Source organism: Coturnix japonica, chromosome 12 (genome assembly GCF_001577835.2).
Source record: "Coturnix japonica isolate 7356 chromosome 12, Coturnix japonica 2.1, whole genome shotgun sequence".
In the NCBI taxonomy this organism is placed as follows: Eukaryota; Metazoa; Chordata; class Aves; order Galliformes; family Phasianidae; genus Coturnix; species Coturnix japonica.
In genome coordinates, this window is record NC_029527.1 from 11,385,884 (window position 1) to 11,411,853 (window position 25,970).

Genomic DNA, 25,970 nt, shown 5'->3' on the forward strand with positions numbered 1-25,970 from the left:
GGAATGTTTTTCCACCGAGGACAGCAAGATATCCAGCTGCCCTTTCTGTGGGTGTCCTGAGACACAGGGTGCAGGAGTACAGCAGGCAGCTGGTTCTTCAGGGGAAATGCTGGAGGACATTTCTCATTAAGGAAATGTTCCTGTAAATAAAGGAGACTACTGTATATCATCTCCCACCCGAGGCAGATGCTCTAACACAAGCCTGGGAGGCAGGACTGCTCAAGATCAGAATGAGAGTTAAGTCCTCAAAAGGGATCTGGAAAATGCCACAGCTGACAGCAGAGGGGAGGCAGAGGAAGCTGATTTAAAAAAAAAAAAAAAAAAAAAAATCACATAAAGAGCAGGCTGCATGTGGACAACAACACACAGGGGCAGAAGGAAGTGAGGGGTGCAGGTATTCAGTCTTAATCACCAAATACTGGTTTGCCTCTCCATTGTGTGCCTGCTCTAAGGAAAGTCTAGCTCAAGTTGTGCCATCAGTTTGCTCTGAGTCCCATTTATTGTACGTTTATTCAAAATAACAAACTTTTTCCTCCACTTCAGAGCACAATTCCCCTTCCACAGACAGATCTCCTGGCTGAAAATTGACCTGGGTAGGCTCAGATGGAGTTAGCTGGTCTTAAAAGGAGAACATTATCTTATTAAAATCACCAGAAGTTTATCCCTGTGGCTTTCAATAATCAGTCTAGGAGATACTTTAGGCCTTAATGCTACCCTTCTTAATTCTGTTGAGCAGCATTCTTGCTTTGCAATTGAAATCCTTCTTCCACACAGAAGCAGCAGAGCCAGAGATGAATCCCTCCTAACTTCAGCCATGCACATTCAAGGCACTTAAGTAAAACTGTAATCTATGCTCCTAATTCAGCCAGGCAGCGTAGAGAGAAGTCTTGACTATAGATTTTCAAAGATAAGAAATCCCACCACAGAAACACCTCTTTCTGCCCTTGCTTGCAGAAGATACTGGAAGCTTATGGTTGCATTACTGTAACACATAATAAAACACTCAAACCACTATTTCCACATATACTGATGTTCAGCACACACTTAGCTGCTTTGTTAATCTGAAGCCCTAAAAAACAGAAATATAAATCACTTCAGCTGCAAAAACCCCTCCCAAAGGCCAACTGACTCTGTTTTATTCCAGAAGAACAGTTTGTACAAATCTAATTAGATAATTTACAAGTTTTACAGCAAAGCACTGACTCATCTGTACAACAAACTCAGAACAGCGTTAGCAAGAAAGTCACAGAAGCTTTTCATTACAGAGAACTTAATCACAGTATCACAGAACTAATTCCTTGCTTGGAAAACAGACCAGAATTATTCACAAATTTCCCTAAGATGACCAGTGAAATTGGTCAGATCTCAATGACAAAGACTTGCCATACAGACGCAAGGTAGTAACAACTCAAGAAGTCAGAGAAGTGCTGGGAACAAATACCCACAAAGCATTAGTGGTAGTATACAAACCAGAAAACCACACAATGCCAAGCAGACAAACTATATGCAAGTGACACAAAAGCAATGCACACAAGAAGGGAAAGAATGGAAAAAATCCTGATACCACATTTCAGGCAGAGATTGCTCCAGGAGCATTAGAAGGTCTGTCCAGACAGCGATGACCATTTCAAAGAAGGTCAAACATTCCAATTTTCCCATGCTTCCCTTATAACTGCTCCATAGTCAGGGTTACTCAAACCTTGCCATTATTGAATCAAGTATGAGCCCAGGAAACATAGTTCTAATAAAAGTTAACTTTCTTCCTGCAGATGGGGTGGGAAGGGAGGAAACTCCATTCTTAGATGCTTCAGTTGCCTGAAGATTTAATAGTTTCCACTTGCAAGAAGAATTTAAAAAAAAAAAAAAGAAAGAAAAAATGAAAAAGAATTTGAGTAGGACCAGAGTTTCCAGAGTAAGAATTTAAATACATGGTTGTTGTGGGTGTTCCCTTTTTGAAGAAGTGATTTGCATAGTTGTGTTTTGTCACTTCTCCAAGATATTTGCTTCTCTTAGGACAGAGAATCAGCAAAGCAGATGGTGGTGTGTCCCTACGGTAGTTCAGGCATTCCTCTGGAGCAGGGAGCACAGCTCAGCGTCACCCTGGCCAACCTTCTCCAGAGAGAACAGAGTAAAGACGCGTCCTACAAATCCCACTCTATGTAAACAGCTGGGCTTTGCTCCCCTGCCAAGCTGCGGACTGTCTCAGCCACACTGCTTTCTGCATCTGAACCAGTAAACTTTCTCCCTCCCTCCCCCCACCCCCCCTGCTTTCTATTTCTATTGTCACTCTCAGGTCATTCTTCTAAAATTGAACACACACCATTTATTTTCTGCAGTACCTACAGTGTTAGTTAGTTGTTATTACAAGTAGCAGATAAAACAACACCTAGCTTATGTTGAAAGCTTGGGTATGACCTTTCGTTTATTCACTACTCCTAGGAACTAACTAAAAATAAAAGGAATCTGCAGGGAGGTAAATTAAAAGGCTTTCCATAAGTAAATTTAGGTAATTCACTGCCACCAAGTGTTTTGAAGTTTTGTTTTTCAAGGGTGATTTGTGTGTGCATGTGTGTTAATGTTTAAAACAGCATCAAGCACAGATTAACCTCAAATATGAAGGTGTCAAAACTCATCTTACATCCAGTTCTTCCGCACCTTTGGTGATCTGAAACATCCATTTGCCCTATTTCCTGTGCATGCATCCCTACTGCATGTGCTCAGCCCCATCAGGCTGGCAAACCCCTTCCCATCTACACTACATGGGACAAATCCAGACATTTTAATCTGCTTAACAATATGTATAAGTCAACACTTGCTGGTGATTCTACTGACATGCAGTTGCTTTTGTTCCCATCAGCAAGAAGGAAGAAGAGACCATTTCCTGTACTTTGAAAGGCACTAAGAAAAAATAGGCATTAAAAATAACTATGTAACAGTTTCTAGCAGAAACATATCTGATAGCAAACAAATCACACCACCAGAACTGCTGAAAACCCTGTTTTTCCCCACCTTGTAAGCACGCAGATGCAGAGCAACAATCAATGTGTGCTGGATTCAGCAATAAGATGTTTCCTACCAGCGCAATTTCCCACAACACAGAGAGTTCAACCCCATCCCTACATCATTCTTAAGCCTCTGAGACAAACGAGGGCAAATTCCACCTTAAAAGATCACAGGCACTCTCAGGTCTAATCATAGGTTACACAGAGGTAAACACATACTGTGGATACCCTGCATTCACTTAATATCAAGGCAAGGACACTCACTATGTCTCAGCTGTGAAGAGTAAAAAGCTAGATGGTTTCTCTGCTGCTTTTCCTACCATGCCACAATACAATGCCTGTTCCACAACCTTAGTGTTTTCAGCACTAACAAAGCAATTCAGTTACTCTTCTGTTCCGCACATAGCATGACTTTTCTATCAGACTTCAGTGATGATCACCTTGCTTTCCAGGGACATCATATCATCTGTGCTCCACAGGGAATAAGAGGGCACATTAGGCACCTATGCACATTAGCTAAAAGTAGATCCTCCACTTGATGCAAAAATGTAGTAGCCAATGCACAGCATGCTATTCTGCTTAGAAACTTTCCCAGACCTACTTCCTCCAGTAGTAGGAACACTTGAAACTACAGTGAGAGGTGTACATTTTATCAGAGCTGAACTCCAAATAAGATCAAGTCCTATTTCTGACAGAGCTGGAACGGGTGGCAAGGGTCAGTAAGATTCACTCAGGGATTTCATATAACATAATAGGCATAAAACAACATAGTTCTGGCTGATAAAAATCTTGGTACAAGGTCATACAGCAAAGAGCAATAGATTCTGATCACTGTAGAGGAGATGGATGTTTCTGCAGGAGCCTGTGAAATTCGGTCATGCACAAAGCGTATCAGATCAGCTGAATCGTTGGAATGAGCATCCATGACAAAGTGACTCAGATTCTACCTCAAAACTGAAGTTTCAAAGTAAACACAGCAGAATTTTTTCTGCTTTTGTGAGCGGATGAATGAAAAACAAAATATATTGGCTGAAAACTTTGGGTGCAACATTCCAACAGAAATAATATTTTCCTAAAACTCTTACGAACATCTAATTCTGAAGATGAAAGGAGGGAAGAAGCCAGCTACCAAAGAACACCACAAAGTATGGCTAAAGCCTCCGTTACACAAAGCCATAGAGCTCCACTTGCACTTGGTCGTAACTGTCAGCCATACTCCTCTATGTTTGTCAAATACAGTCTGGATTTAACTTCGGCTCTCAAGTTTCTGCCAAGCCTTGTACAAAACTTGAACCTCAAATGTAATGAAAGAAGGTTGAAAGAAGAGATCTGGCAACAACCTTTCAGGTTTTATTCAAGTAGTGCTTTAATTATGGAGGAAAGTGGACCTGGACATCTGTCAGCACATTAATATAGTGTCTTCCAGTGCAAACATACCATTTAACTCCTTCAAATCAAATGGAAAAGTTTATTTTGTAGTATCACTCAAAAGAATTAGTCTAATTGTTTCTGCTGGGCACTGATATCAAATGACAGATTAATCAGAAATTAAATCTAATTTGAAATAATTTAAGATCAATCATCTCTTCAAATTTTGACTTCAAGCAGATAATTGAGATCTTCAACAGCTTTTCTATCTTCCTAAGTGTCTTCCTGCCTTCTGTCTCCACAAACCTTTTTCCTCACATCCCATTTGTCCTTTCTAAACACTTGGAAATCAGTATCTTACAGATACCTACAGGAACAAACGCAGTATAACGTTTTATTCAAGCTGGAGTCATTGGTTAACCCTGCACATGCTGCCTTGCACAAGAGCAGCTCTATTAAGTCATAGAAAGAGATCCTATAATTTACAGAGGTTAGGAGAGAGCCTTCCAAAGTCGTCATTTATTGAACACTGGAGAAAGTCACATGACCACTGAGGACTAAAGGAGGATGGAAAAGAGTTCACAGTCAGTACCATTTCTTTGCCCATACTCAAACACAAAAACAGTTATCTGCCATAATGTGGAAAACAAGTACCTACATTTCACTTAGAAAAATCTGTGTGAGCAGAAATACTCTTTCATACAGCAGTGGTGGCATCTTGATCCACCTCACCAGTGTCTGTTCTTGGTGATTTGACTAAGTCTTGACTGGAAGGAGAGCTGTGCCTCCCTTATTTCATTTTTAATTGTTTCTTTTCCATACAATGAAAGCCTTGGTCTTGCAATTCATTCCCCTCACTCCTCAGAGATTTTTATGTCGTAATCTGATTTTTGCAGGCAAAAGAAAATTTGTAGGCAAATTCCCAGTGGAACTAATTTTCATCACCTTTAGCACTTCTGTAATTGATTGCAGCTCTCATTCCATCACTTTAATGAGGGGGTTGGGAGTTCTTTGTCAGCAGATGGGTTAGGAGATCCTCAGGTTTCTTGATTATGCACTCTGTTAGGAGGACTGTGCAAGCGAGCAACAGAATCCTTCCTGCTCATCTAGTAATGCCCAGGATATTCAGATGAGTTTTACCTCTTTCAGCACTCATTCCTATAGGTTTCAGATAAGCCAGCCTTCATGGCTGGCGAGAACAGAGAGGATACTAAGCATCCCTGAGCCATGCAATTGCACACTCTCCTTCAACTGCTGGAAATGCTGTCATGATCCTCTGGGAATTGCCCCAGATCCTATTCTTGGTTGAAAAGCAATGGCCTCACCAAAGAGGCCTTTCCTTGGCAGAGCTGAGCTCCTTCACACCTGGCTGTCATCCAGCCTTCCAATTCTTGCTTTCTTCCCACTGCACAGGAGCTATGATAATGGATGATGGGGGAAGAAAGCCCATTCTTACCACCTGGCAGGCTCAGATGATACTGTTTCCATGGTTATTTCACACCGTAGTTTCTGTATGAAACGTGCCATGTTTTCTCTCATTGACACCTCAGAGGGACATCCCAGCCAGTAACTCTGCCTCCAACTTTCACTTACCAAAAGCAGTCACACAAAGTCTCTGCCACTATTGCCTCCATAACACAGACTACTGTTTGACTGAACATCTAATCTGAGGGATGCAATGGCTCCTAACATTCCCCCAACAGATTTGGCACACTTCCAAACCAGTAAGTGATGGAGGTGACACAAAGCATGGCATGGTCGGCAATGCCAGGCTCTGATATACAGCATACAAACAGCTGCACCTCACACCCATTTTCTGCAGAACATTTCTTCCCTTGTTTAGTGCACAGACCATCCCTGAGAAGCCTCACAACACTATAGTCAGAGAAGAAAGTGAAACAGAGGAAAAAACTATGGAAAATAGCTTGTACCAAGCAAGAGGAAAATAAGTAACTAATTCTGGATTAAAAACTCTGAGGATCCTGCCCTCTAATGGATGATATGCATCCCTATGTGATTTATTGGATAGATTTCATAAATTATAGAACAGTGTGTTACTTTGAGATGCGTCCTTTTGTTATTCATTGCACGTGTTTCAGACTACGAGAAAGGATTTCAGTTTCCAATGCACTAAGTCTGTAAGTATATAATACAAGTTGTTATCATCAGAAAAAAAAAGATACAGTTCTCCACATGCTTGATCTTTTCTTGGAGAAAAAAAAACAACCTCAGAGTCCTTGTGTGCAGCCCTATCCCCAGCCTGATCTCCACAGTAGCTAAAGAGCATGTAAACCAATTTGGCACTACACTGCATTTTTCAGTACATTATGTTTAATTCACAAATACATTGCACTTGTTAATACCTTGAACTGCTTGAGCAAATGTTTCATCTGCATTTGATGTAATCACAAGGAGCATTTTACAGTGATGGACTGATGAAATAGCAAGACTATTTTGTAATCTTCACAAGGCGTCACTAGCATCTGAAAAATCACCAGAAGGATATCTTGCATTCTAAAATTCACTCAGAACCATTAAAATGTCTGTACAAATCACTGGCAAAATGCTCATGTAAGAGAAAGAAGAAAAAACACACAAAAAACCCCAATGGTTCCTAACGTTAGCTCTGCTCTAAATTATTAAGAGCAGCCAGCAGGACAGAGAGGACTGGCGGTGCAGATGTTTCTCAGTGTTAGTGCAGCCAATGGACTGCAGATTTCCCAACTCTCTGAGCACTTCAGCTGCTTTCAGCAACTTCACATTCACATTCCAGTAATGGGAGACAGTTAATTCAGTCCGTTGCGCTGCTTTGAAAATTTCCACCCTTGACTTGCAAACAAACAAAAACACCAACCTTTAAGCTAATGCCTTTCCCTGTGTGAATATAATAACTTCTCCCGGTGACAGAAATTCTGCTGTGAGTAGTGGCAAGCGTTGCTTTGTTGAAGCCTCCTGCAAACCCGCATTGTTTGATGTCATTACACACAGAGAAGCTGAAGCCTGGTGTTGGTAAGTCGTACATTTTTGCTGAAATTGCTACAGCTGAACATCAGCATAAAAAAGGGGGGGAAAAATGCAGAACTTGATTAAAGATGCACATGTTTTCTTCTTGCACGGACAGATCCTGTTTAAATTTGTATCAGCACAAGCCAGCAACTACAACAGTTGTGTGGATCTTCTGGTTTGTGTGCTGAGACTTATGCATAAAGCTACCCATAGCTGAACAGGCTCATTGCTATAGAGGCACAAAAATAGCATACATAAGATCTACAGCGTATTTAACATTACATCCTGATTTGTCTTCTGGGCAGACACATCTCTGCAGAACAATGCAGCCATGCAATTTAATTCTTTTAAGAATACACACATGGCACAGTTAGGAGTGCTCCCACTCCCTGTGCAGTAGTAAAGGGTGCTATTATTTTCTCAAGACAAGTAAAACATGCGCACACACTACTGTAATTTTACTATTAAATTATTTGCATCCTGTCTAATGATTACACCCCAAAAAGTCACTGCTAGAAGCAGCAAAAAGCCACTGTAGTACTCACAGGTTAGGAAGCACCCCAGGCTCATGCTTATTCAGCTGCAGCACTGCCAGAGCTGTTGACTGCTGTGTACCACGCTCTCCTGGGATGAATCCTGCCTTGGAAAGGCAAGCCCTTGTCACCAGCCCTGCTGGCTTTACATCACTACTCAGAAAAGCAGGTTCTCTGGCAGCTAGTGATCCTTATCTACTGAGATTGTTAAGGGTAAAGAGCCATTTCCTTCTTGCAACACAGCAAGATCCTCTAGAAGTGTAAACCAACTTCAAGGGACCCAGTAGGAGCTTGTAGGAGGACCCAGAGTCTCCCAGCACAGCAGTGACAGCAGATTTTCCTATTCCCCAGTTGCTGGTTGCTCTGCATCTATTGCTATTGCAATAATCTGCAGAGAAGGTGACCAGACCAGACCCCGGCTTCAGACCTCTCAATGGGGCCAAAACTTATTTGAGATTTAGAATGTAAGAACTCTTCTACTTCCTCAACATCAACAACAAAGAGAGACAGATATTTTTAGTTTTAAAAGTAAGGCATTTTAAAGTTTATGCTTAAATGAAAAAGAATCAGAACAAATATCCCAGTGCAGTATTGTGTATAAACATTGAACTCCTAGATCATATCCTGCTAATCACAGCCCCAGGTTGAGTAACATAAATTGTGTTTGCCAAGTTAACACGGCACATATAAAAGTAGCCATTACAGTTTCACTGCCATTTGTCGCCTGGTGTGATGGGTACAACTACTGCACCAGATCTTTCAGATAGGAAGAATCTCAGTCTGCTTAGAAGACTAGGATCTCATTTATTCTTGCTGAAAGAACATTAGTCTGAATAGCTGCCCTATTTTGAAGAAGAGCTGCTCCTACTGCATCAAAAACCAGAGCCAGAAATGCAGAGTGGAGATGATATGTGGGAAAGTAACAGTGAGATATATTCATCTTGTAGTTTAGCCCAGGCCCTACCAAGAAGCCAAGGAAACTACCAGAACCTGTGTCCTGAATGGCTTTGTCCTGGATGTACCCAAGACACCTCTCCCAACAGATACATGTCAATAGGAAATTAATAGCATTCCATCCAGCCCGCACTTTAAGTCTCAGAAGGAAGCCATAATCCATGCAGAGAGGGGAGCAAACTAGCAGCAATTTTAGAGTCAGAATAACTTATTAGAAATGCCCAGAAAAAAAAATGCCAGAAGCAGTAACGAAAGACAGAGGCTTGGGTCAACGTACCCTTCTTGCAAGTAGTCCATGTCATTTAATATTATTTAGAGTCCCAGGAATGACTGTAACCAGATACAGCCATGATTCATCCTCTTTGAAGTCATAACATATCTCCTGATGTTTCAGAGGTAGAGAAGGACCAAAGATGGAAGAACAGAAACAAAACCAAAGTCCAACCCCTAGATAATTTGTTTTTCCACAAGTCTCTTATGTTCTTTGAGAAAACAAATCTTTGACTTTCAGTGCTTAATACAAAAAAAAAAAAAAAATACGAGATGAGCAAGAAGGCATGTCGCACTCTCCCATAACTTAAACTAAAGTTATACCCATAAAAATAGCCTGACTCTTTGTTTCCAAGAGTCATGTTTCAGTCTTAGGTTGTTTTTTGGTGTCTTTTTTCCCCCGTGATCTAACATACCTTTCTGCAGCTTGAGAAGTAAATACAGAATTATTATTTTGTTAGGAAATTTCTGTTAAAAATAAAAACAAGAACAACAACAACAAAAAACATTTCTCACAACACTCCAGTAACAAGGCAGGAGTTGAAATGTCAACCATTTACAACAGCTCCAAATAACCTTTGACATCTGGTCAGTAGAGCCCACAACAGAGAAATGGCACTGGGGAAGCGTTAAATACTCCATCAGCAAGGAGAGCCTTGAGAAACCTGCCAGTTCCTTTTTTGGATAATAACAGAAGATAGAGCTTCAAGGCAAAGGAACAGCAATGGTAAAAGGAAGAGTCAGAATGACAACTCATAGCATTTCTCAATCCTCAGCTCCTCTCCACGAAAATCATGCCTTGACAAGAGGCAGTCATTTCTGTCATAAGCTATGAATGAGGTAGTTCATTATCAGCAATTTTGCTACTTCCTCTGCTTGGGAAGTAAAAAGAATTGGGAAGTGTAAAAAAAGAATTGCTGTGCTAGTTCTCTCTCTCTTCCAAACTGCCACTCAGAGTACAAATAGATATTAGAGATTTTAAGTTGGATGAAGGAAAAAAAACATTCAGGTGGAAGTAGCAATGAAAAGGACAACAGAGGTAAGAACAATCTCCAGTCAATAGAGGGGGCATGGGGAATGCTCCTCACCTGCTTGAGGGCATTGTTAGCAGAGCCAGAATGGTCTGTTCTACCTCAACCAGACCCAGGAGTCTTCAACACAGGGTAAGAAGTGAAGCTAACTGCAGATACTGCATTATTTCTCAGCTTGGGCATCATTATTTCCAAAATAACCAAGTGCAAAGACAGAAATATCCAAATATTCAGGACATTATCTATGAGCATTTACACAGTAGAAGGGCTTTCATTTCCAAACCATTTTCTCAACTAGGAACAGCAGTAGAGCTCCCACTTGAGGTAGATATTTAACCCTTGAGAGCAAAGAGCCCACCTCACCTACACCTTAAAACAGCTTCATCTTTGTCACATCTTCCACGAAGTTGATAGAGGAAGATTCTGAGCTAGCATCTGTGCAAAAGCCTAGCTCCTAGACTTCTTTTCATGGTCCCCACAATTGAATCCTGGCATAAACCATCTAAGTTAACCATCTTAACATCAAGAAAAAGGCAGAAACAGGAAGAGAGAGAATCATAAAATGGCTTGGGTTGGAAGTTACCTCAAAGACCATCCATTTTCAGTCCCCCTGCTGCAGGTTGTATTGCTAACCACCATATTGGACACTGATCAGGCTGCCCAAAACCCCATCCAACCTGGCCTTTAAGAGATCTGCAAGGATAGATGCTGCAGGAGCCCTGCTTTAAAGCACTCTGCCTGTCATCAAGTCTGGTTGTGGAGACCAGCTGGTCCCTAATGCTTGAGCTGATCACTTCTATCAAAGCAGCTCAATACATATAGGGACTGGTGAACAAATAGCTAGATGGCAATGCAATAGACCTGAAGCCAAACAGGATGCAGTAGTTTTCATCCTGGTACAATCCTCTGCACAGGAAGCAGGTTGTTCCAGCAAAGCAAGGAGACTGATCTCAGAGCAGCAAAACAATCAGTTTCTGTCTAAATTCAGGAATTCCTTAAAAAAAATCCAAAACTGTGCTTTCTCCATTAAAAACACCAATATCAGGTTCAGTAACAGCACAGGAAAAACTCCAGAAGCCAGCCAGAAAAATGGAAGGAGGAGAGCAGAAATTACATTTGCAGATCAGGAAGCAGATGCTTCTGGCAATGGTTCTGCTCAGCCACCAGAATGCCTTGAGGAGGATTACGCAAGAAATAAACTCTCCGTTTAAAATATGTAAACTGATAAAACAGCCTTACTTTGATGCTTGCTCTGCAAGAAGCATTTCAGCTGAATCGATAACACAGTGTTGTTCTCTCACTGCAGCAACACTGCAGCGTCTGCAGAAATAGTATCACGTTTCAGCTGTACTGTTTATTCCAGAAAGTGAAAAGTTTGCAGTGATTACATTCAGGAGATGTAATCTGTGGTGGTACATTGCTGTAACCACTCAGACTTTGTCATGGGATGGATGATAGAAGATTTAGCCTTCTCTAACAAACAGCACGCCAGATTTATGTGTGTATTGTATTTCTCAGTAGGAATGTCTGACTTATTACAGAAACCCACAGACAGATCCAGGTGGAGAAGCATTCAGGATATGACAACCACCTATTGCAGATTAGATCAGAAAAAGGGAGGCAGCAGCTGAGCTTAATATACAGAGAAAAAGTCTGTTTTACTTTATAGTCTTTTCAGAGTATCTAAGAAAACAGCCATTCATCTTAAACAGTCCTAGCACATCACTGGTAGCCTTGCCATGCCAAAGCTGTTATTTTCAATAATGTGAAATCAATGAGGAATGCAGATCTGAAGATCAGTATCAAAAAGGGGAAGATAAGCAAACACAGGATGTGCTGAGTTTGAGTGCTCTGGGTTTCAATCAGACAGAGTTTCTGCTGAAGCCCATCTCCTGTTCAGCACATCTTCCTCCTCCAGTACAATTACTTTGCTGTGTCCAAGGTGCAGTAGGTGAGCAGCTTTCCCAGTGGCAGAGTAAATGAGTTTGCACTGTCTTCATGAAAATATTCCTCACTAAAAATGAGTTTTACTTAGGCATCAAGGAAAGGGGATCTGAACACCTGCATTTATCACAGTACATAGTTAGATTTATTGTCAGGATGACCGTATCCTACCAGGGATGTAACAGCCTGACCGCCCCAGCAGATCAGCTGGGGAGCACAGGCTGCAGCATCCCTTTGTGCTGGCACAGCCAGGCCTCCTTCAGTCCCTGCAGTGATCTCAGCCCTCAGGACTGCTTGTTCAGCTGGATCCCTGTGAAACGCTGTCAGATTTTCCATAGCACCATAACAAAGGCTTATTTATTTATCTATTAAAAAGGAGCGTTAAGAGGTGCAAATATTTGAATTGGCTCCTAAAATTGTCTCTGGACTGGAATTCAGACTACTGGGCAAGAAGGCTAGCAAATACCCAGTTAACATCTCAGGGTGCTCCAAGCCATTTTATTCTCCATTTTTGATTATTACCTTTTTTTCCCCCCCAATGGTTTCTGTGCTGAAGGAGCTGATGTGATTTATCAAAAAGCAGCGGCAGATGTCAGCTGAGGAGAAACATCCTTTTTCAAGCACTGAGGGCAGTAACAGCAGCAGCAGAGTTCTGAGAGCAAGCTGTTATTTCTGTGCATCAAAACAAAGCTGTGACTGGTGCACGGTGTTCCCACTTTGACTTTCGTAGAGATTCTCCACATTACTTAGGTTAAAATCATTTGAAATAGAGATTGAAGCGTGCCACTGTGACATTCTGTAGTGCTCTGCTTGGGGAGCAGTGAATGAAAAGTTTCAGTTGTACCACTGCAATTGCTTTTCCATTTAAAGTTGCCTATAACTTCCAGCTAGAAAAATAAACAACAAACATTCAGAAGTGCTGCCTTCTGTGCTAATATGCACCAGAGCTACAGCTCACCTCTTTTTTTTTCTTCCCCCTCCCCATATCTATTTTAATCAGTGCTCCAGCGACTGAAGGAGCAACACAACGCTGCAGAAATGAGATGGAGAAAAGGAGATGCTGATGACAGTCCAGGCAATAATTTTTTTCTGGTTTTTCTATGGGATTAAGTGCCCTTTTGGAGTTTTTCTTTCAGCTGTTTCCAGCTTTACTGATTACCTTCATTTTCAGACATCTTACTTTTAATTTTGAACTAAGCTTCCAACTGCAAAAGGAATGTGCCACTATTCAATTTTTGTTTCTTGTTCAATCATATTCTTCACTATTCTTTCTGAGCTCTGTTTTCTTTCTCCTTTCCACAACTTATTTTCCCTTTATTTTTGTTTCCATATTTCATGGATTTGTTCCCCCTCTCCCTCAGTAGTTTTGATTTGGACATTTGGCAAGACAGCAGTTAAATGCTGCTCTCACCCACTGACCCCTCACTGCTGATGCACACTTCAAAAACACTTGCTCTCCTACTTTCATTCAGTTGGTAGGAAAGGATTGCTGTGAGTGCTGCCTCCATTTATTTACAATTCAACATTACTTCTCTGATCCCAGCCAGGTTGTTTAGGATGGCTTTTCATGGCAAGAGGCAACACCTCCGTCTATTGATCTCATAGGTCCTTTCCAACCTTGTGATTCTACAAGTCTATAATTCTCGCTGTTCTATTTTGACTTATTCTCCTTGCATCTCTCTTAGCTCCAGCCTATGAGGTAGAAGTCAAGGCATCACGATAAACTCTGAGACAAGCGGCACAACTCCACAGCATGACATCGCACACTGAATGTGGAGTCATGGGCTCCCTCCAAAGAGATGTGCCAAATCGTTTTGCACAGGAATAAAGTAAATCAACATTAATGACCTCAGCAAGCCATCAGAAAGTACATGGTCAAACTGGAACAGGGTCACTGAATTCCAAGAGGGACTATTTTCTGTTCACAGTGACGAAAAGGTCAGCTCCCTTGGGGTGGGATGTAACTCAAGTACTGCCAAGACAACCATGGGAATCGCATCAGTTGGACGAGCGTACTGCACTTGTAACAGATGATGACAAAAGCACTTGGGAACAGATTTTGAACATCAATTCTACATTGTCCTTATGGGTTTAAATCACGCAATTGCTGCTCCATATTTTATGTGTATTTTTCCAGCAGTTTGTCAGTCCATTTGTTGATGCTGTTAAATGATATTACTTTGGAGGTCAGCTACAGAGTCTGTTTTCTGACACAACTCGTATTTCAGCATGCCTCTCTGCTTCAGTTAGAAATAGAAGCCCACTACACCGCTGCACTCAAAACAGCAAAAAGTCTATCCCAGCTATGAAAGGTTTGCATCCAGCAGCACAACACTGGGAACTCAAGGTGGTGGTCATCTCCCATGTATGCATGAATGTCCTCTCATCTCTTTTGATGTGCTTCTGTCCTACAGGATCTGCCAACTCCTCTTCTCCCCCCAGGGTTCAGCAGCAGGTAGCTTCCCAACTGCAAGTCATTGCAGTAAAAGCATTGGGTCCCATGCCAACTCACTTATTCACTACAGCTCCTTATTACTACACCAGTGGTTCTGCAAGAAGTGGCTCATAATGCAGTGCCTCTGAGGAAGTGAGTTCTCTGCTCTGTCCCTATGTCACATTGAGGCATGGGTACTAGAAAACTAGGGCAGCTTACATTAGACCATCATGTAAATTAAAAATAGCTCTCACTATAGTACTGACAGTAGCATTACTTGCCCTTGAATGCACAACATGCATGTAGTGGTATTGCAGGAGAGGAAGGCAGTGCACTTTACTGTTCAACTTGCTTCCATGCAGCTGACTCAGGCAGGTAAGTAAGTGGCATCCTGCCATGTACAACCATCTCCTGAGATTTGCAGGAGTTTCCTCTGCTATTGCTACATTACTGCAAGGAGCAGAAGAAACACACTACCCTTTGCTGAAGGAGTTCTTCAGCAACTTGCTCTTGTTTTGATTGGCTCCAAACCTGAGAGGACTGGGAATTTGGAATCTCAAGAGAATTTGCTTCTTAAACATTACTGACACAGTTAACACAGCCTCCAAGTCCCATAACAAGCCCTCCTTCCCACGTCATGTTTTCGCAAACATTTAGCGATCCTGAAGACCCTACTTGGATCTCTGCAAATGTTTATCATGCTGCTACGTCACTGCTCTGTGCTGCTGTCCAAGTGCTTGCCTAACGTCTGGTTTCTGGGAGAGCGTGGCTGTTTATAAAAGCTTTAAATGATGCGCGTAGTGATGAGACACATCACATCCAGCACACTATGTCCAAAGCACTACTATTAAAAATAGCCTGGACTGCATCAGTGCATTTGTTCTGATCTAGAGAATTCATGTGCTCTCCGGTGCCACTAATAAATAATTGACTGTTTAATATAACGTGCCAGAATAATTTAATGTTTAATCTACCTAAAGTTTGATGGAGTTTTTAACTCCTTGCTGCTTTGGGCGAGCTTCTTCATTATAACACATTATCCCTGTGCAGAGGAGAGGGGAAAGGGTGAGGGGAAAAAGCACAGCAACATCTGGTCATCTTTCTAGGTCTGCATATCCAGCAAGCTCGTTCCCATGATGATTTAAAGCCACACAGCAGCTTCAGTGCTGCCCTAGAACAGTATCTCCATGCCTTCCATCACCTTCAAGGATCCTCAGAGATCCAGCTTGGAACAACCCACCAACTCTTGCCTCTCTCACCATAAGGCTTTTCCCTTTGGTCTGCTACATTTCCAGGAATTTCACATTGGCAGACATCCCTTCCTCAAATTACAGTAAAACAGCCAATTCTCCTTCTTTATAAAAATGTTCAGCTAGTTTTTCACAACTCTCCTGAATACTTTCCACTGAGCAATGAAAAAACAGAACAAAAACATTAAAAGATATAAAGTCTCCAACAAAGATCATCCCATGCTGAAAGTTTCCTCTGCAGATCTTGTTTCCTCCTTCCTTTTCCTTCATGTTGTTACCCTCTATAAGTCTCCTTTTCTACCTTCTCCGGAAAGGTTTCTGTTCTCTTGACTTCCTTTAATCTCCCTGCATCTCAGTGCTTTCAGGAAACATTGTGCTCTTGTCATTTCTAGAGCTTTACAGCTCAAACTAACTCACCACATCAAGCCAATGCAAATCCTACAGCAAAGTTATGTCACCGCTACCAGGTTATACCAGGTTACATGATAGGAATTGGTCCCAAACTCCGTATCTTATTCATGAGCTGTATCAACATACTTTTGGGCTTATGTAAGATCATCTACTCTTACATCTGGCTAAGAAAAGTAGTAGAAAACATGTCTTATACCTCTAAGAACCCCTGACTACTCCTTACATCTTAACAACAAACTCAAGCTTTTACACTTCAGCCATGCTCCAATAACTTCTATTTGCTATCTATTTTCTCATTTTCAGCTGTCCTTCCAAAGAAATGAAGGGGACAAAAAAAAAAAAAACAAACAAAACTCACAACCCAAAGCAGTGGATTTTATAAGTCCTCTGTGACACAGTGCTCTGTGATACTATCACCATTAGACACATGGTACCAAGATATTGGCTCTGTTTGGACTTGTTGCAGTCCCAGTACAGAGAACATATCCATTTTCTCCTTTCAAAGGTGTCCTTCATAATAGGCTCCTGCAGGTATCACATCAAAGATTCACAGGGAACTTCAGTCATCAGTGCACAACAGAGCTGCCGGTAAAAGAAGCCCTGAGAGGTCAGGGATCCCATTTGAAACTAAAGACAGTAGGGCTTTTACTGCAATATTGCAGTATTTCATATTGCAAGAAAAGAACAATAAACACACTCTTTCCTCCTCTTCAAGAAATGCCATGCCACATTCGTGTGGTATTTATTTTTTCCCCAGACCATATGGAATTCCTTTCCTTATTTATGTATATTAGATGAATCTGCTGGCAATAGCTGTTCAGTAGCTACAGTTCTAAGACAGCAGTCACATAATTTCATTTCCAGATTTGTAGGAAACCAGCACGGATGTAGAAAGAGCACAATTCACTATTTATGAAGTGCTGCTGTTCCATAAAGAGTGAGATCCTGGTTATCATCATAACTGTTCATTAAATCCAAAACACAGTTACAGGCAAGCAGCAACTAATCCAGAACAGTGAGGTTTTAAGTCTAACACTTGTTGGGCCAGACCTACCTCCTCACAGCTTCTGAAACACACTGAAGTCACCAGAAATGCTGAGAGATGCAGGATTACACCTTAACAGAATGGATAGCAAAAGCCCTAGAAAGCTACTGGAGATACGGTCTTCAGCAGCACAAAGCTCATTGATGCTGGGACCTATCGCTGTGCAAGTCATCACATTGCCACAAGAAGACTTCTTGTATCTCAAAGAGATACAAGAGAAAGAGAATCACACCGCTGGTCTAAAGCAAGCATAACCAGAGATGCTACCAAGACTATAACTCATACATAACATTTCAAAGAGAAATGAGCACTCACTGAGCAACATTTTGAGGACTGATCGTTTTGGACATCATCACCTCTACTGCTGGTATCCCACATTCAAATGAAATTGGACTGCTGGCTGACTTGATACAGCAGTTGCCCTTTGCTGTTTGGCTATAACTCCTTTTCTAAAAGGGAGTTTTTCCTCTCTGACCCCCCAACATCACTCCTGCAGTCTATCCATTAAAAGAAAAATCCTCAGAAAAAGCAAACCTTTGGTTCCTGTCAGTGCTGATTTGGCACAGGAAACAAGGTGATCTGTGAAAGATATCCTCATGAACAACTTCAGGCTCCCTGGGACTGTCAGAGCTGCTCATGCAGTGTTCAAACCCACAAGGCAGGAGATGACTGCAAAGTGTCAGCCCTCCTTCCTGCTCAGGGCCCTGAGGTGGGTGAGGAAAGCTGTGATTTATGAAATGCTCTAATTAAGTTCCATGAATCAGACTATAGCCAACTATTTGCATAACAGGCCATAAGGCATCCTGTACATTTCAGGGCAAGGAAAAGAAACCAGTGACTGGGATTGAAATTAATTCCAACACGTAGAAGATTTCTTACAGTTTAGCACTCTCAGTATATGGAACCAACAGATGGTCCCATCTCCTGCATGCTAAATGTTTAGTTTCTGAACAGAATGAGGAACACAATGCAAATAAAACCCAGTTTTTGATCCTCCGCCCACTTTCTCTGTAGCTGTGCCAGTGGGACCAGTTTGATGTGTCCTCCAGGAAGTCCCATCATCTTCTCCTGTCTAAATAGCCAACACATTCATCCTGGTTAGGCAAACGCTGATATGGATAAGAGGGAAAAGAAACACATCCAGAGGGGTCCATTAGCAGAGCTGCATACGTAACTCTCTGAGACAAGCTCACTAATTCCAGACTGAGCTGGTAGTCTGGAGATTCCGATCCATCATCATAAGGTATAAGAAACATAAGTTCCCAGAGCTGTGTTACTTGCAGAAATGGGAGAAGATGTGGAAGCAGGACAACACCTTGAGATATCGTGCACCGGAGCCCAGCCCCCTTTGAAAAATACACACTCATGTCCAGCTAGCATGAATCTGCAGTTGCTGCCATTGTGCATACAATGTGGCAAGAACCATATTTACAGAGATTAACATTGTAAACACGTTGTATCACAGCCAACTTCCTCAATACAGCAGTCTGATGGAGATTTTCAGAAAAGCCCAGCTGCCACAAGCAATAATCCAGCGGCTACTTTGTGCCTGTGAAAATCTCATCTCCCTCCTTCATGCCTGCAAAGCACCATTTTGCACTAGATTCCTAAATAGGAGCAATTACTCTTGCCTTGGCAGTAATACAGCTCTTAGAGAGCTAGGACTGCTTTGTCTCCTCACTCCTGTTTCCTCCCATGGAGCTATTTCTTTAATACAAGTCTCTGTACAATGCTTCCAGAACTTGTGCTGCTATAAAAATCTTACTTCAAACCATCTGACTCTTATTTCCCTCTCACTAAATCTGAAAAAATTACTTTATGATATCTGGGGCTTATAATAGATGGGATACATGCCAGAGGGAACAATAGGAGGAAATGAAAGATGAAATTATTAGCCAGGAGTTAAACAGGAGATGAAATTACTCTGAAGTGCTTTAGATATGAGAAGTCCTTTGTTTTTGGAAAAAGCAGGAAGATTCTTAAGACCAGTTCTGGATGGGGAAAACCAGTAAAGAGACAATTGCTATCCTCTGGTAATCGTTTCTATTCCACCCCAACATACTTCAAGGACAATTTCTGCTCTCACACACCTACTGTGTCGCTTCTTCCCCCATGCCCCCCTGCTGGCTATGATTCAACAGTCTATGACAAAAATGATAGCAACAGAATGAGCAAAGCCATACTCCATAACACAGAAGAAAAGAGTATTTGGAATGGAACCTCAAAGCAGCAGCCACAAACTCCCCTGATTTAATCCTGACCCAGGCTTCACACAGTTCAACCTGGTCTAGCACAGCCAGCAGGCTTCACTCACCACTGGGATGAGAAGATGGTGCTCTCAGTCTTGGACACTCCTCTTCCATGGATCAGCTTCCTCCCATTGGGAAAACACAGCTTTTCCTCCCATTTAAAACCTGCTTAGCAGGCTGGAGAACACCTGTGGCCATTGGGCACTCATGAGAACCTCCTGTAGCTGAGGATGTTTTATCAGCACCATGCCCAGCTGGTGGGATTGGAAGAGAAGTCAATGCAGAAAGCTTATCTTCAGCTGGGGGACCAGCTCTGACTCATGCTGCAAATATGCACAGTTTCATAACAAACTAAGGCACAAACCACAAAGTTTTGGCTTGTAAGTTTGCATGTACAAGGAGAAGAGAAACTACCCTAAAATCTTTCATGAGTGTTAATGTGAGAATCCACACCAGCTGAGCTCCACTTGCTGGAGCTGCTTTAGAAGGTGCTTGCACCACACTTGTAGAAGCAAAATGCTTTCTGACCACAAATATCACACTTGTGCCATGACATTGGCCTCTGGAGCAGCCCAGGCTGAACAAGGCAGGGCACAGAGAGAACAAGAAACAGAAGTAGGGGAGCTGGGTGTTCTTCAGTGAGGCTGGAGCTCATTAGAACAATGAACACAAAACCTGTATTTCCCTTAGCTGAAGCTTCAGGTCAGGGCAAAGTATTTCTAAATGAGCCAGCAGATGAGCTATTTTACTTCCTATGCCATTTTTCATGGTGTGCTATTGATTTCTTATTTGGATTTTGCAGATATTTTTGTACTCTGGATTCTTAAGGCTGTTTTCCCCCTTGCTCATTAATGATACTACACAAAGTTGAGCTACAGCAGCAGTTCCGCTAAAGTTTCCCTGGAACAAGCAGTGGTCAGGGTGACCTTCATTTGACACAGCAAGTAAAACTCATTTCCCTTACAACCTGCTATAAAAATAATAAAATATAGCTGTTACTATCAATGTTCTCAGCGTGATGAAGGCTGTTAAAAAAGTTAAAGTTATTGTGCATCTGCTGAAAGGTAGAATTCCAAGAAAAATGCATATTGCTCACTATTCAAAAGTGAAAAACTTTCCCAGATATAAATTTCTATCCGTGCAGAGAGGTGGGAGTTGAGGATAACAAGGCATGCTCCATAAGGTTTGTGTTTACAGCTGCTGTGTCATGTATGGCTCTGCCATGCTGGGCGCTTAGCACCAGCCCTGCCCCTTCCACGAGCTTATGAATCGCAATTGCTTTTCTGCAACCACTCTTCCTGAATTGCCCCAGCAGCATCTGCTCTATGTCCTGCAGTGACAGATCTATTAACACTTCAGTGCCTTCCCATTGGTGGCTGGGCACCATTGGCAGCAAGCAGGACCTCTGGGTGTTGTCTGGCCTTTGGTGGCTTTACAAAGCCATGCTGTGAGCCCAGTTCCTCTTCACAACCTGAGAATGAACCTGTTTTTACAAAATTTCCATGTAATATATCCTCAGTGGGCTTCTGACATAATGTTATGCAAATCTTTGCTCCCCTAGAGAAGAACTGAAGAAAATAAGCTGAGAACTATTCCAGACAGGAACGTTACGTGTGAAAAATACATTAGAGTAGTTTAAGAGATGATATTAAGGATGAATCTGAAGCAGAGCATTATTTCACATTAAGTAAATAGACCATCTCCGATGCGTACTTAGTTTACCTGTTGAAGCTAGAAAGCACATATTCTTGTATTTCTTAGCATTGCTCTTTGCTGCATAGCACACAGTTTTTGGCTCAGCCAGTGTCTGTGAGGGATATTCCATGAATGGTCACTGAGTACAGGAGAAAAACTGGGTAAAGGCTCAATGGCTGGGCTGATACACAACACAGTAGCTATCACAGACACTGTCAGATCCAATATGCTTGGAAATACGTGCAGTTCTCAAAATGGACTAAATCTCTATTCCAGCAGAGTTTATTTCTCCAGGTTTTGCTTGTCCCTCCTCTTAGTAAAGCTACAAATGGTGTTTGATCTCCCTGGGTAACCTTTTGCTATCTGTGCTCTTTGTATTTCTGCTGGTGTAAATCACTCTGTGCCACTTAATGCCACTGCAGAAGAGGTATGGGCATGATCACTGTGTCCAGTGTTATCACCTGTTGGAATTCATTGTGGAAGCCATGTCTTCTGTCTTGCAGGATCAGGAAGACTCAACCATGTACAATACTTGTGCACAATAAAACCTGAAAATCCATCCCAGTCACATTTCTTCAGTTCAGCCTCAGCCATCTCCTAGATTTATAAGCCACTTTTGAGCAGTTTTGTTCATCCTGGCTAACACTGCCTTCACATGCATCATGATGCTTTTGATTTAATCTCAATAATTATTTTTGTCCAGGAATTCAAAGCCCACTTGTCAGGGGCACTGATTTATAGCACAGGGCATGAAGTAGCCAGATTCTATTAGGAAGATTTGCAGTTACGAGACTGAAGCATTATTTATTGGGGTTTCAGTAGTAAATGGCAACTTTTCATCCAACACCTGTGAGTGGGCAAGCAGTCCATGTTATTCACATTCACTGTGATGCTTCCTTCTTTTATTAATATGTCTGTTCTCACCAGACTTAAATATGCAATAATTACAGGCAGCTAATGACATAAATTTAAAGACTTAAATACTCTCTAAATAGAAAGAAGACAAGAGGGGCAAGCACTTCTAGCACTGAGCATATCTAATACCTGAATCTATAGGCAAAAGGTCATAGGACTTATTAAATCTCAATTTAATCATCCAGATGCCCAGAAGTAGGTACGCTGAGCACTGACATCCAACATTTATTTTCATGGCACTTAAGAATATACACATCTGAACACAAATTGCCTCTCATACACCATACATTACTGCTTACCTGCCCCACTCATGGCTCCCGTGTATGGACACCACATTCAGCTGTGCTGCTTCACTTCCCTCTTGTCTCCTTTAAAATCCAGCCTCCCCTTTAAAATTCAGCCTGTAGTATATCTGCCTTTTCTCTCTGTTTCCACTAGGGTGTAAATGCCGCAGGAGAAATGGCTTATTGATTATTTGTCAATTGGAGTTACTAAACAAGGGAAGGCCCGTGTGTACAAGGGAGAGGTAGCAGAGGACCTGGTGAGTTTGAGGGGTCAAGAAACCCTCCAGGGCCCAGACAGCTGGGGAACAGGTCCAAACAGACGTTATGCAGACAATTATTTGCACTTTTGGGGCTGTGACACTGTTCTTCTCTGCTAACCAGCAAGCTGGAGATACCATCCTTCATTTACTGCCTCCACCAAGATGTGGAATTTCTGTTCTAGATTAAGAAGGATTTGGTTGTTTGAATGGATTCACGGTCTTTCATCAACTTGATCTGGATACAGGTCCATTCCCAGATTAAGGTTCTGATGGAAAAACGGAGGCTGTAAATCCATGCTGTTTACTCAGCAGCCCATCACTTACACCACAGACCAGGACCTGCCCTGATTCCATGGTTCTGGGCAGTCACATACTCAAGCCATTCCTTTCCCTCTCTAATACAAAGGCTTTTGTATAGCATGTTAAAGGAAAGCTCGGGTCTGAGATAAATATTGCCTTTTCCTCTGCACCTTACCCCGAGGTCCCATCATTTTTCACAATCTAAACAGGACTGGCCTCTTCCAGAGTGCACTCAGGATCACCAATGAGCAGCACATAGGAAATGAAGGGAAGGATGCTGGCAATTCCATGGCATCTTTTATAATAGATGGGGTCTTAACCCCAGTGTCCTGGATAAACTCCAGTTCTGGTAATTGCATTCTGCATAGTTAAAATCCCCCTGCAGTTTCAAATGAATCCATTATTCTTCACTTCCTTTCCTAAATTGCTGTGCAGCCTTGCTTTGTGCTGCTGAAGAGTTGCTTTGTTTCACCTGAGGGATGATGGCATTTCATGGCTGCATGAAACAGGCCTGAGTGCAGTTTGTACAACAGACAGGGAAACACTTTGGGATTATTCATAATTAAGTATCCGCTCCCTGCAAATGAATGGGTTTGGGTGAAGCAGCAGGAACACAAAGCACTGCTTCTCTTGGCACTTGGAAGTTGGTAATATAAAACGTACAGGGCAGCAAGAGACAGAAGTTCCTAAAATTCCCCTCAGTTAGCTAAGCATGCGAGCTTCAAGCGACTGTCTCAGTCTGTACTTTCCCATATTGTTATTGATTAATTGCCCTACTTCAATTTCCTTGTTCTAAATGGAAACATTACAATCATAACTCCAATCTCTGGCTGCGGTACAGACTGATTTTAAATCTTTAAATCGTGTCAGTGGGAGGAGGTGACGGGGGGTGGAAGGAAAGCTTTTTATTCTTATTATTAATCTTCATGTGTTCCAGGACTTACTAATTCCCCCCAGATGTAGAGAAACCATGAGGTATTTCTGCTCCAGCTGAACCCAGGAGATCCCTCAGCATCATAAGCTTGCTCTCGTCCCAGCAGTCTGTCCTGGTAAGCACCAAGAGGATATTCCACAAACATCAGAACATGCCAGGCTTTCTGGAGCAGAGCCAGTGGCCTTTCTCAGCTCCAGCTGGTTGAGTTATAACTTTGTTCCCCACCAGGATTTGGGCTCAGCCTTATTGTACTCAGTGTCTGCGGCTTTGCAAGAATGCAACAGTCATCTTCTGAGCTTCCAGCCTGCCCTGGAAGGAGTCGATACCACCTCATAGCTCTGCATCCCATGCAAGAGATGCTTTCTAGGAGAAAAGCAAGGGAGAAAATTGCCAGGACTCCCATCCTTAGAAAAAAAGCATCATTTAGATAGTATTCTTCCCCAGCCTGAAAGTATTACCCCAAAAGTAGAAAGCCAATAGAGCAGTGGAAGTAGATGGCTTCTGCTCCTTCTCTGCAGGGTAGGTCCTAGTTGCCTTTTTGGCATTATTTTGACAAAGGCTAGGAATGAAATCAAGAGTATGGGAAATGAAGTATGATGTGGCATCTTGAAGAGAAAAGTTTAAGCTGAGACAAAAAATGCCAGTTTAGGAGTCACATATGCATCTCATTTAGAAAAAAAATCTGTACTCTTATTAAAGTAGCCACAATGCGAATATTAGCTACAAATTAGGCATGTACTGGGGAGCAAGCTTTCTGTAGTGCATGGAGGAGGAGCAGTGTGCTTTACACTTGGAGGCAAATCAAATGAAAGCTGAAAGATTGGAGTGCTAGGCAAGGTCAGCTCAGGACCCAACTGAACTTCGATGGTATTTTATACACAAACAATATTTTATCCACAAACCACAGCGTTTTAAGAACAATCCTCCAGCAAAGAAAATGTCAAAGCATAAATAAGGTCTTTTCTTGAAGATCTTGAGGGGCAATGGACCTAGAACAATCACCAAACTGCAGCTGATGGTGTGTCTCCTGATGCCATGATGTGCACACACAGCACTGCTCCCGTGTGGCTGAAGGGGAACCCCAGCCGTGGGGTCTGTCTGCTCTCCCTGCCCCATCCATTCCTCTGCCTGCAGAATGGAGGGCTGTTTCAAGGATCCCTTCTCTCCCCTCCATCCAACTGTTGTAGCCTGGGTGCTCTGGAAGAGGAAACAAGCAATGATTTGCTACCCACAGGCTCCTTTGTCATGTCACCCAAACTTGCTCCACTTCCTCCTTCAGGAAGGAGGTAATATTCCATCCTTATTATATTAGTATATATACTGGCAAATACAATAGATTAAAATTAGCTTAAGAAAGATAACAGAATCCTTTCACATGGCTATGAGAACTGGCTGGAGGGTGTGCAGGACTTCTCCCCCAAGCCCAATTGCTGGTCTGATTGTAAAAGGTGGTATTTTCACCATTAGGACTTCAAGGATCTTGAAAGCTTTCCAATTATTATTATTATTATTTTAAACAAAACTAGGAAATGAGTAGTATAACTCATTTCCATGTTCCTCTCTGCCCTTTTTGCCTTCTCTTTTAGTATGAAAAGTTTTAAAAAATAAAGGGAAGCAGGAAGCATAAATGAGAAGCTATTCTGGAGTGCAGTATTCTGATTAAAAGTCCTGTTGGACCTTCAGGTGAAGGATGTCCTTTAACCAGCCATGCATTGGAGAGAGGAGTGTGGAAGACAAATCACAGGAACAACACCTGTGCTTCCAGCCTCAGCCTCACAGGGTTAATTCCATGAGTTGGTTAACCATCACAATAGCAGTATTTACACAACCACCCTCTGTGGGAATCACACAGTACCCTTTTACCCAGTATTTATTTTACACGGAAGTATGTAAACCCTGTGATTCATTTTAACCTGCAATCTCTTTCTGATAAGTTAAACAGATTGAACTCTATGAATCCCAAACCATAAGGTACGTTTTCCTGTGCTCATATGGCTCTTCCTGGCACCCTTTCCAGTTCTGCAGCATCCTCTCCAAGACGTGGAAACCAGAACTGAGTTCACTCCTCCAGTCATTCTGTAGAGG

The 25,970-nt window shown here is 42.1% G+C and overlaps 2 long non-coding RNA genes across 32 annotated transcripts in view; one reads left to right on the forward strand and one right to left on the reverse strand.

The window, feature by feature from the left end:
- Positions 1-19,767, reverse strand: part of LOC107319935 — an 80,405-nt gene extending 60,638 nt beyond the window's left edge. For 10 of the 31 annotated variants that reach the window (XR_001558024.2, XR_001558026.2, XR_001558043.2 and 7 more), the window contains exon 1: positions 7,922-8,179. This is a non-coding gene — a long non-coding RNA (uncharacterized LOC107319935). Of the gene's footprint in view, positions 1-1,564; positions 1,853-7,224; positions 7,303-7,921; positions 8,185-19,562 lie in introns of those variants that run through there. The other 21 variants (XR_001558032.2, XR_001558023.2, XR_001558018.2 and 18 more) reach the window with 11 other exon arrangements.
- Positions 7,275-15,486, forward strand: LOC107319937. Its single transcript, XR_001558044.2, has 2 exons — positions 7,275-7,379; positions 13,794-15,486. It is a non-coding gene; the product is annotated as an uncharacterized LOC107319937 (long non-coding RNA).
- Positions 19,768-25,970: the final 6,203 nt, after the last annotated feature.